We start from the raw sequence: 13,291 nt of genomic DNA, 5'->3' as shown, positions 1-13,291 counted from the left end.
ATCTTAAAAGCAGAGGTAGATGATTGTGACTCAGCCTTTTGTGAGACATACTGTTTTCTGAGTAATGCTTTGAAAACTTGGATCCCAGTGACAACTTTCTTTTTCTGGGAAGAACTTTACTTTTAGCCAGAAAAAACAAAACAAACAAAAAAAAAAACAAAAAACAAAAAAACAAAAAACCTTGCCTCTTTAGACTTTAGAGCAGCCGCCAGGAAAGCAGCTTTTTTTTTTTGTATCTCCCTTAGTGTTGGGAATCTGAAGTCTTGAGTAACTGACTAGCCACTTTGAACCCAAACTTATTCATGTGCTACTGTCTTTCTGTCCTCATAGATTATTTCCAGCTGTTAGGAAGAAAAATTAAATGTTCTGAGTCAAGAGACCATACATATATTTTAATTCATGTTCCTATGTAAAAGTCAGATACACTGATGATACCAGTATCACACACTGAGCTATGCAGATGTCAGATATGAACACCATCTGCTGTTAGTGGAAATAAAATATGATACAAAGGTTTTGACAATATACACCCAAATCCACAAAACATTCATTTTTCAGTTCATGTTGACAGACTGGCCATATGCATATATCTTCCATTTCTTCCAAGAACCCATTAAACTAAAAGTATAGATACATAGAATATTCCTTATGTCTATGTCTTTCAGAAAACAGTAAGAAGAATCAAGGTGAATACTTTTATAGAATTTTTTCTATTAAAAAAAAAGTATGATGTGATGTAAAAAGTCATATCAGTAAACAACATTTAATGCTATTAGCACCATTATGGCTGTAGGGACCCAGGGACAAGATATTGTTGGCTGATCCTAGAATCAAACGTTATTAGGCAAGAATTGGAATCACAAGTTAGGGGGTGTGTATGTTCAGAAGGTATCGAGTTAGTCGAAATAAAAGAAGGGCTGGAATTTTAGAGATGTTGCCCAAGGCAGAAGCAGGTGGAGGTATGGTTACCTTTTCTATTTTCCCCTCTTGCCAGTATCTCTCTGGTATTTCTTAATGGTTAAACTTAGATGACTGCTGGCCTGCAGTTGGTAACAAAATATTATTGGCAGAGCCAGTTCCCTGTATCAGAGAGAAACATAGGTGGGAGACAGAAGATAATAAAAAAGAGCACAAAGGAAAATGCCTAACAGATAAGACAACTCTTATGCATTCCTGAAGTTTAGATTTCTAATTAATTCTTGGAATATAAGTGTAGAAAAGGTCATTTGACACAAAAAGAATGAAGAATCAGACACATGCTCCACTATGTTCATTGAAGCCTTATTTATAATAGCCAGAAGATGGAAACAACCCAGATGTCCCTCAACAGAGGAATGGATACAGAAAATGTGGTATATTTACACAATGGAGTTCTACTCAACTCAAATACTAATTACTCAAAACAATGACTTTATGAAATTCACAGGCAAATGGGTGGAACTAGAAAATGTGATCCTGAGTGAGATATCTCAGTCACAGAGGAACACACATGGTATGTACTCACTGATAAGTAGATATTAGGCAAAAAGGTCAGAATATACACGATACAACTCAGACCATATGAAGCTCAAGAAGGAAGACCAACATGTGAACGCTTCATTCCTACTTAGAAAAGGAAACAAAATAATCATGGTAAATAGAATGTGGGTGGGATCTGGCAGGGGGGAGGGTGACAGGATGAGGTATGGGAGGAGATGGAGGAAGAAGTATAAAGAGTCAAGAAATTGAATGAAGGTGTGTAGTAGTGGGGGATGGGGAACTGGGGGTAGCAACTAGAAAGTCCCAGATGCCAGGACCCAACAGGGATGACAGTATCTGAAATACCCAACAGAGGGGAAGGAGAACCTGTAAAGAGGGAGATCCAGATGTTAGGGATCGGCCTCAGTTGAGGGATGGTGCCACCCACCTATCTCAAAAGTATTAACACAGAATTGTTCCTGTCTAAAGTAAATGAAGGGACAAAGAGTAGAGCAGAGACAGAAGGAATGGCCATCCCGAAACTGCCCCACATAGGGATTCATTGCATTTGCAGACACCAAAACCAGATGCCAAGAAATGCTTGCTGACAAGAACCTGATATGACTGTCCCCTGAGAGGCTCAGCAAGAGTCTAACCAATACAGACTCGGATGTTCATAGCTAACCATCTGACTGAACACGGGGACCCCAATGAAGGAGTTAGAGGAAAGACTGAAAGAGCTGAAGAGGTTTGCAACTCCATAGGAAGAACAATATCATCCAACCAGACCCCTCAAGAGCTCCCAGGGACTAAACCACCAAACAAAGGGTACACATGGAGGGACCCATGGCTCCAGCTGCGTAGGTAGCAGAGGATGACTTTATCTGACATCAATGGGCCCTGTGGAGGCTTTAACCCCAGCATAGGGGAATTCTAGGGCAGTGAGGCCCAAGTGGGTGGGTGAGTGGGATATGTGATAGGGAGTTTGGGGAGGAAAAACTGGGAAGGGGGATAACATTTGAAATGTAAATAAATAAAAAACATATATATCATATATCATATTTTATATTTTATACTTTACATTTATTTTTTTTTTGCAATGGTGTCAGCTTTTGGAAGCTGATTATGGGATGGATCCCCAGATATGGCAGTCTCTAGATGGTCCATCCTTTCGTCACAGCTCCAAACTTTGTCTCTGTAACTCCTTCCATGGGTGTTTTGTTCCCAATTCTAAGAAGGGGCAAAGTGTTTATATATGAAGAGGAATCAACAAACAATAGAGATCTGTATAGAAGGCAGTTAATCTGCCTTTCAAATCCCAGAGAACTCTGAGTACAAAATCAGTTGGCAAAAGTTAGGGGAGGTGTAAAATATGAAGCTAGGAACAGTTTATTTGAAGCTGAATATGACAAAGTTCAAGCCAGTCTCCAACTTGAACACATGTCTCAGAAAGGCAGCATTCTGTCCCATCAAATACATGTGAGAATTATATCTACAGAAATCAAATAAGTCCAGAAAAGTCTAACTTCTAAATGTGTTGGTGCAAAAGTGGAAACCTAAAATCTCTGGAGTGTTTTCAAACCAAACAGAAGCTCGCCTCATCCATCCTAAAGGACTTGCTAGTCAACATTGTGTGCCCATCTCAGGAAGAGATTCCTGTAGGTTGAGGAGAAAGTCTGTAGGAAAACTGTCCTGTTAACACAACAAAGCAGAAATATACGTCCATCTCCTCAGTCCTTCTTCCTTAATAAAAGACAGAAGTCTTTACCATTGGAGGAAAACTGACAAAATTAAAAAGGAAACACCAAAACTTGGAAGACAGAAATTCACCTTAGAGGAAGCTGAACTAATTGAGAAAACAAAAACAAACATTTAAAACATTCTTAAAAGCATCTTGAAAATAAGATTTAAAGAAAATCCCATATAACCAAAGAAACAGAATAATGAGAACCCAAAATTTAGTTATGACTGCCAAGATTAAAAATGTAGTACAAAGGACAGAAAATCATATGAAAGAAACCCACCAAAAAATAAAACAGAGAAGGAAAAAGATGATAGGATAAGGAACAAACTAAGCAGACCAACATCCACCTAATAAAATCCTTAAAAGAGGAGAGACGAAAATACATGCTAACATTATGCAAACACGTAATAAAAAAGATAAATACTAGAGCTAAAGACCGATAAAGCTTCAGCACCATTCCTCCCACCAAGGCTAAGTTTAATGATTTAACTACACTGTGGCATTTCAGAACAGACTAAACAGGTTGTATTCCTAAACAAACGTGTGTGTGTGTGTGTGTGTGTGTGTGTGTGTGTGTGTTTGTGTTGAATTGCCCTGTTGCTGTTTGTATTTTGATGCTAATTCTGCTACCTCAAGAGGGGCTGCCCGAGGAGGAGTGGATCACATATCCAGGCGGTTTTAGGTGAACCTTCTCCCCATTTTAACTAATGGAATAAAGGCTAGAGCCTGTGATTGGGCAGTGGAAGGGAAAGGTGGGGCTGGAGGTTTTAGAGAGGGGAGAGAGGAAGGAGGAGGGAGAGATGAGGAGACAGAGGAAGATGAAAGAAGAGGAGGTATAAAATAGATGGAGCCGAACCACGTGGAGGAGCCACAAGTAGCAAGAGATCTTACAGCTGGGGAATATAGTAGTATAGTGGTATATCTGCCCAATCTAGGTATGCAGCTTATAAATATAACAACTGAGTTGTGTGTTCTTTGCAGGGCTTATTGGGGTTGGAGATTTACTGCAACAAGTGTGTGTGTGTGTGTGTGTGTGTGTGTGTGTGTGTGTGTGTGTGTGTCTTTCATTCATGAATTCAGATAGCTCCTGGGAAAGTGCATGTTTGTGACCCACCAGGAGCCAAAGCAGTATAGCCAGCTGTGGTTACAAGTGTGTTTTTTTTCTCTCCATAAAAATTCTGTTACATAACACAGTACCTCTGATAATTGCAAACATGTCCTAAACACTTTACATCACTGCAGCCAGCACCACTATGTAGTACAAAAGTCAAGAAGTAGAATCATCTGAAATAACTACCAACAAATGAATGGGCTAAACAAACTAGTATGTTTGCACAATTAATATTATTTTGCTTTAAAAATGAAGAACTTCATGTCACATGCTGCAAGTCTGAGCCTTGACAAACTATTGAAATAGCCAATCACAAAATGACAAAGTGTGAGGTTTCAAAACAATAACCACCTAAAGTGGTCAAAGTTTTAGGAAGTGGAATGGTGGACAGTGAAAATAGCAGTTGTTTCATAGAGAGAGAACTTCAGTTTTGCAAGAAGAAAGTGCTCTGAAGATTCATCTCATAGTAACACAAACAAATGTACTACAACAAAACTGCCCACTGAAAATTCAGATGCTGGGCTGATCATGTAGCTCCATGGAAAAACATTTGCTTAGCATGTGAAAAACCTGGGCTCAATAGCCAGCATATCCCCTAAAACGAAACGACATATAACTTTATTATAATGTTAACTAGAATCTGTGCTTTTGTTAACAATTTTGTGGGTATGCTTAAATGCAAACTAAAATTGTAGAAGAGCTGATAACAAAATATGTGGTGAACATCATCCAAGCTATAATTAAACCTCACTTGACTTTCTCGACACGCTGATGTTTGTACAGTAGGCATAAAGAAGTCTATAACTATGAATTTTTTAACAATTAAAAAAAATGAAGAAAAAAAGAAAAAAAAACCACTGGAGTTTACTGTATATGAATGAGCAAGACTCTGGAAAGTTGTATGTGATAAAGAAGCAATTGCATTTCTTCTAAGAAATTAAAGGCAACCTTATGTGGTTCTTACACCATTGTGGGCTGCTGTTGCTGCTGCTTCTCATCTTGAGAAAAAGAACTAAATGGTATAGGCAGTCCGTTAGCATATGAATTGGGAAATTTCTATTTGAGAGTGTCATATCTATCTATCTATCTATCTATCTATCTATCTATTCATAATATATATATATGAATTTCTTACCTCAGTACTGTATTTACATTATTTCATTCATCTCTTCCCCAGCCAACTCTGTGTTCCCTCCACTTCCTGTAAAACTTATGATTTCATCTTTAATCATTTTTATTACAGATAAACACACACACACATACATTCTCCCTCTCCCTTGACTCTGCCTCCCCCCTCCCCTTTCACCCCTCCACCCCTCTCTCTCCTGGGTTCATTAGCATTGTTCCTATTATGTATGTTTAGAGCTGACCACTTGAAATTAGACGACCAATCAGGAGCCTTGTCCATAGAGAAGACATGTCTGCTGGTCTTTGCTTGCGATTAACTGCCTCTAGCTTCTTATCTAGGAGAAGAGTTGCCCCATCTACGGAGTCATGTCAACCACTTTACAGGTCTTGTTGCCCTACAGTTGTGATTTCATGGTAGCAGTTCACCTTTCGCAGATGCTATCTTGCAGTAAATGTCTGGCCCTCTGGCTCATACATTTTTCTACTGTCTTTCCTAATGAACCTTAGGTGCAAGGGTTGTGCTGTAGATGTATCATCTGGGGACGGACAACCTACAGTTAGTCAGTAGTTCTCAGCATTGTAACCACTTGTGGGTTTCCATGGTAGAGTCTCCATACGACACACACTGCAAAAAAGAAGCTGCTTTGATGAGGTGTGAAGTCTATACTTACCTGTGAGCATAAGAAAATATGTTTATACTCGAGCTAGAAATTATGCTGCTTTAGAATAATAGTAGTTTCTTCATGAGGTTCTGTGACCTCACCAGCCATGGATAGTTCAATAGATTTACAGTACCAGTCACAGATTCCTATTAAATGCACCTTAAATCAAATTATACCGACAAGTCCCTTCCAGTCGGGGCCAGCACCGGGTCACCTTGGGCGTGGAGTCGGCGGACACCCCCAAGGTCCAAAGAGGACTCTTCATGTGATCTTAGGACCACCGGTGAGTGGAACACATCTTTCTGTTCCATTCCAATCGTGTGGGACCAGCATTAGAGAAGCAGAAAACCCGGCCTGACCAGGGTCACGAGTCCCTTCTGGTCGACGCCAGCACTGGGTCACCTTGGGCGCGGAGTTGGCAGACACCCCCAAGGTCCTTTGAGGACTCTCAGGCTGGGGAGATGGCTCAGTGGGTAAAAGCACCTGACTGCTCTTCCTAAGGTTCGGAGTTCAAATCCCAGCAACCACATGGTGGCTCACAACCATCCATAAAAAGATCTGACTCCACGTGATCTTAGGACCACCAGTGAGTGGAACGCAACTTCTGTTCCATTCCAATCTCGAGGGACCTGAGACAGCATTAGGGAAGCAGTAAACCCGGCCTGACCAGGGTCACAAGTCCCTTCTAGTCAGCGCCAGCACCAGGTTACCTGGGCTAGGAGTCAGAGGACACCCCCAAGGTCCCTAGAGGACAGCTTCTGAAGCAAACCCCATTTCAGGCTCCAGACATCCGGCACCTTCCCTGCCAGAGGACAGGTGACCTCCCTGCCCAGGAGGGCTTTGCCAGAGCACCTAGGGAAGCCATCTTGGTTCCTTGATCCCTCCAAGACTAGTCTGAGCAGGTAAGGGTGTGGACTACAGAAGCTAACAGGCCCTGTTTCAAGCCTTCATCTTCTGCCAGGAGGCAGGTCTGAACTCCAGATATCTGTGCACCTTCCCTGCAAGAGAAGATCTTGCCTGCAGAGAGTGCTCAGACCACTGAAACTCAGGACAGAGCTAGGCTACCAGGTCTGCTGATAGAGGCTAACTGAATCACAAGAAGAACAAGCTCTAACCAGAGACAACTATAACAACTAGCTCCGGAGAGTACCAGATGGCGAAAGGCAAACTTAAGAATCTTACTAACAGAAAGCAAGACCACTCACCATCATCAGAACCCAGCACTCCCACCTCACCCAGTCCTGGGCACCCCAACACAAAATAGAAGTAGAAGGTACTCTACCCAACTCATTCTATGACGCCACAATTACTCTGATACCTAAACCACAGAAAGACCCAACAAAGATAGGGAACTTCAGACCAATTTCCCTCTTGAATATTGATGCAAAAATACTCAATAAAATTCTCGCTAACCAAATCCAAGAACACATCAAAACAATCATCCATTCTAATCAAGTAGGTTTCATTCCAGGGATGCAGGGATGGTTTAACATACGAAAATCCATCAATGTAATCCATTATATAAACAAACTCAAAGACAAAAACCACATGATCATCTCGTTAGATGCGGAAAAAGCATTCGACAAGATCCAACACCATTCATGATAAAAGTCTTGGAAAGATCAGGAATCCAAGGCCCATACCTAAACATGATAAAAGCAATCTACAGCAAACCAGTAGCCAACATCAAAGTAAATGGTGAGAAGCTTGAAGCAATCCCACTAAAATTAGGGACTAGACAAGGCTGCCCACTTTCTATTCAACATAGTACTTGAAGTCCTAGCCAGAGCAATTAGACAACAAAAGGAGATCAAGGGGATACAAATTGGAAAAGATGAAGTCAAAATATCACATTTTGCAGATGATATGATAGTATATATAAGTGACCCTAAAAATTCCACCAGAGAACTCCTAAACCTGATAAACAGCTTCTGTGAAGAAGCTGGATATAAAATTAACTCAAAAGAGTCAATGGCCTTTCTGTACACAAAGGATAAACAGGCTGAGAAAGAAATTAGGGAAACAACACACTTCTCAATAGCCACAAATAATATAAAATACCTTGCCATTCCTCTAACTAAGGAAGTGAAAGATCTGTATGATAAGAACTTCAAGTCTCTGAAGAAACAAATTAAAGAAGATCTCAGAAGATGGAAAGAACTCCCATGCTCATGGATTGTCAGGATCAATATAGTAAAAATGGCTATCTTGCCCAAAGCAATCTACAGATTCAATGCAATTCCCATCAAAATTCCAACTCAATTCTTCAACGAATTAGAAAGGGCAATCTGCAAACTCATCTGGAATAACAAAAAACCTAGGATAACAAAAAATCACCATGCCTGACCTAAAGCTATACTACAGAGCAATTGTGATCAAAACTGCATGGTACTGGTATAGCGACAGACAAGTAGACCAATGGAATAGAATTGAAGACCCAGAAATGAACCCACACACCTATGGTCACTTGATCTTTGACAAGGGAGCTAAAACCATCCAGTGGAAAAAGGACAGCATTTTCAACAAATGTTGCTGGCACAACTGGTTGTTATCGTGTAGAAGAATGCAAATTGATCCGTTCCTATCTCCTTGGACTAAGGTCAAATCTAATTGGATCAAGGAACTCCACATAAAACCAGAGATAATGAAACTTATAGAGGAGAAAGTGGGGAAAAGCCTTGACGATATGGGCACACGGGAAAAATTCCTGAATAGCACAGCAATGGCTTGTGTTGTAAGATCGAGAATCGACAAATGGGACCTCATAAAATTGCAAAGCTTCTGTAAGGCAAAAGACACTGTCAATAAGACAAAAAGGCCACCAACAGATTGGGAAAGGATCTTTACCTATCCTAAATCAGATAGGGGACTGATATCCAATATATAGAGAGAACTCAAGAAGGTGGACTCCAGAAGATCAAATAACACCATTAAAAAATGGGGCTCAGAGCTAAACAAAGAATTTTCACCTGAGGAATACCGAATGGCTGAGAAGCACCTGAAAAAAATGCTCAGCATCCTTAATCATCAGGGAAATGCAAATCAAAGCAACCCTGAGATTCCACCTCACACCAGTCAGAATGGCTAAGATCAAAAATTCAGGTGACAGCAGATGCTGGCGAGGATGTGGAGAAAGAGGAACACTCCTCCATTGTTGGTGGGATTGCAAGCTTGTACAACCACTCTGGAAATCTGTCTGGCAGTTCCTCAGAAAATTGGACATAGTAGATCCCGCAATACCTCTCCTGGGCATATATCCAGAAGATGTTCCAACCGGTAAGAAGGACACATGCTCCACTATGTTCATAGCAGCCTTATTTATAATAGCCAGAAGCTGGAAAGAACCCAGGTGCCCCTCATCAGAGGAATGGATACAAAAATTGTGGTACATTTACACAATGGAGTACTATTCAGCTATTAAAAAGAATGAATTTATGAAATTCCCAGGCAAATGGTTGGACCTGGAGGGCATCATCCTGAGTGAGGTAACCCAATCACAAAAGAACTCACATGATATGTACTCACTGATAAGTGGATGTTAGCTCAGAAACTTAGAATACCCAAGATATAGGATATAATGTGCGAAGCACATGAAACTCAGGAGGAATGAAGACCAGGGTGTGGATGCTTTGCCCCTTCTTAGAATTGGGAGCAGAACGCCCATGGAGGGAGTTGCAGAGAGGAAGTTTGGAGCTGAGACGAAGGGGTGGACTGTCTAGAGACTGCCATATCTGGGGATCCATCCCGCTATCAGCCTCCAAACGCTGACACCATTGCATACCCTAGTGGAATTTTGCTGAAAGGACCCTGATATAGCTGTCTCTTGTGAGACTATGCTGAGACTGGCAAACAGAGAAGTGGATGCTCACAGTCAGCTATTGGATGGATTACAGGGCCTTCAATGGAGGAGCTAGAGAGAGTACCCAAGGAGCTGAGGGGATCTGCAACCCTATGGGTGGAACAACAATATGAACTAACCAGTGCCCCCCGGAGCTCGTGTCTCTAGCTGCATATGTATCAGAGGATGGCCTGGTCGACTATCAGTGGAAACAGAGCCCATTGGTTGTGCAGACTTTATATGCCTCATTGCAGGGGAACGCCAGGACCGGGAAGTGGGAGTGGGGTGGGGGTGGGGGGAGTGGGACGGGAGGGTGTGGGGGACTTTTGGGATAGCACTGGAGATGTTAATGAAGAAAGTACCTAATTAAAAAAAAGTCAAATTATACCTCTGTTGCCTACCAAAAATGTAAGTGTCACTACTGTATTTTGGGAGGATATATTGTTTCGGTTCAAAATCTTACAGCTGGGAAGGATCTGATTAATTTTCTTTTGGCAGCAGGCACAGCATCTTTTCTATACTATGGAGGTGGCCATGGAAAAGACTTCCAAGTCAGTTCCTGCTAGGTTTATCTAAAGCCCATGACCAAAGTGTGTCATATGTTCAGCAAAAGAGTCTTGATTTCAATGGCTAAGAAAGTAAAAATTGCTCGGATCCTCAGACTAAAAATAAAACATGTATAAATAGCCCAATGTTGTTTTTATTAAATGTAAAACTGTTTCCTCTAAATAATAGAGATAAGTTGTTTATACTGAATTTAAAATGAAATTTTCAAGAAAATAAGTCACAAAGATGAAATAAACATATTTTTAATTTTATGCAGGATAACAAAAATTGTTATTTTTAGGGAACACACACACACCCAAATTAGGATCTTGTGTTTTAGAAAATATTTGTAATATCTGTAATTTGTAAAATTTGTAAAAATGATAGTACATTACTTAAAAATGATGCTTGATGCTATGTCCATTGCAGATCAAGAATGAGAACTACAAAACAAAACAAAACAAAACAAAACAAAACAAAACAAAACAAAAAAACCAAACCATGGCAGAGGTGGCGCACGCCTTTAATCCAAGCACTTAGGAGGCAGAGGCAGGCGGATTTCTAAGTTCGAGGCCAGCCTGGTCTACAGAATGAGTTCCAGGACAGCCGGGGCTATACAGAGAAACCCTGTATTGAAAATTTAAAAAATCATAAAAAAAATGAGAGCTGTCTTAGAATGTTTGTTGGATTTCTTTAGTTTACATAGAGCCAGCTGCTTTCTGACCCCCTTGTGTAAATATTCAGCTTGTCACATGATCTGATTTCATACTACCTTGTTATGATATCATTCTGGGTAGACTTTGATCTTTCACTAATTTTTGTAAGCCATGCACATAAGCTTTAAAAAGATAACTACTTTTTCAATAAACACCATTTCTTTTCTTACATACATATGTATGTGTGTATACACTTATAATACATACTGATTATTCATATATGTACTTGGCAGAGCAACACTACAGCCTCAGAGAGGTCAGCAATATGCTTAAGGGTGAACACTAGTTGCTTCTATGTTACAGAACTTTCACACATTTTACATTTCTCTGCTAAAACACACAAATAACATAACCTCGCTTTCTGTGAAGTTATACCAGCTTTTTTTTTTAAACGTATTGTTTTAAGTACTTGAATTGAAACATAGAATTTAGCAATTCTGCATATTTTTCCACATGGATGGAAAAACATAGAGCTTAAGCTATATTTTTTGAAATTCCAGGGGCCAGAATAGAAATGACACACAGTGATCTTAATGTCCTGAAGAAATGGAGGCTTATTTGCTGTCTGATTAAGACAAATGACACAGGCAGCTGTAAAAAGAATTCCCACCAGCTACTAACCCACAAACAGCGGTGTCATTTTTCATTTTTAGAAAAGTATCAAAATAAACTTAAAATAACACCAATTACTTAGAGTTATAATGAAATATCCTATATGCAACTTCAGAGAGTATAATTCTAGTTGTTCTTCTGTACAGTCTAAAAACATTAGACATTCATAGTTTTACAGAATTTACTGATTGTTAAGCATGAATCAGTTTTTTTAAAAAAGATTTGCTGTTTCCCACTGCCTAGAACATTGTATGATACATTGTCAGTAAATAGAGTTAAGTAAGATGTTCATAATATATAACTCCTGTGAAGATATAAATACTGTGTTGTATCACATGCACAAAAATTACACAAAACAAATAGGATCTGAGCAACTTAAAATTTTTTTATACACTGAAGTTAAGACTTTATTTCTAAAGATACATAGTAGTAAAAGATATTCATTCACTAGGTTTGTGCATGTGCCTACAAGTGTGTATGCCTGTGTGTATGCATAAGTTATCTGTGTACATGTATGTGTGTGTATGCATGTGTGTGTACATGCATGGTTGTCTATCTGAATATACATGAATGAGTGTGTGAGCATTTATAAGCGTGTGTGAGGCTTTGTGAACATATATGTACATGCTTGTGCATGGGTGCATGTGTGTGTATGCGAGCGTGTGTGTGTTTGTGTGTATGTGTGTTTGTAGGTCAGGTGTAGGTCAGGGCCAGAGATCAATCTCTGGTGTCCTTCAAAGGCTGTCCACTTTTCCCCCCTCACCATGTTCTTTGAGAAAATCTCTGGTGGGAGCTGAGGCTCACTTAATAGAGCAGGCTGACGCCAGCACACCTCGGTGTCTGCCTGTCTCTATTTTTACAGTGCTACAATTGGAGTAAGAATGTGCCACCATGTTTCAACAGAGGACAGAACAGAGGTCCATAATCATGTTTGCTGTTATACAAGGGCCAGTTACACCGTATTAGATATAATTATGATCTGGTTATTGTTTTCATTTGGAAATTAGGCATAATGTAAGAAAATATGATTGTGTATCAAGTTGACAAGGGCTGAACTTGTAACAGCTGCTCTTGGTTGTCAACTACAATAGAAATTAACTAAAACCAAAATGTCTGGGTATACCTCTTTAGTTAAATGATTTGAAGTGGGGAGACTCACTTCTAATCTGGATCCAGATCTTTCTAAGTGGAAAGAGCCACTTTCTTCTGACAGCCTATATAAAGGGCATGGGCAAAGAAAGATTGCTCTCCATGCCTGTTAACTCTCACTATCATGATCAACTCCATTCCTTCATTGGCAATAAAATCTACTTTGAGATTATGGCATATATTGCAGACCAGGTGAGACATTCAGACTCATGGACTGGTCAACTAACTCCTGGATTCTTGGACATTCCATTGCTAGACAGCCATTGCTTGACTAGGTGGGCCACACAGTATAAGACATTCTAACATATCGTGTGTGTGTGTGTGTGT

This window comes from Mus musculus, chromosome 13 (genome assembly GCF_000001635.26).
Source record: "Mus musculus strain C57BL/6J chromosome 13, GRCm38.p6 C57BL/6J".
NCBI lineage: Eukaryota > Metazoa > Chordata > Mammalia > Rodentia > Muridae > Mus > Mus musculus.
Note: the sequence above shows the minus strand (reverse complement) of the source record.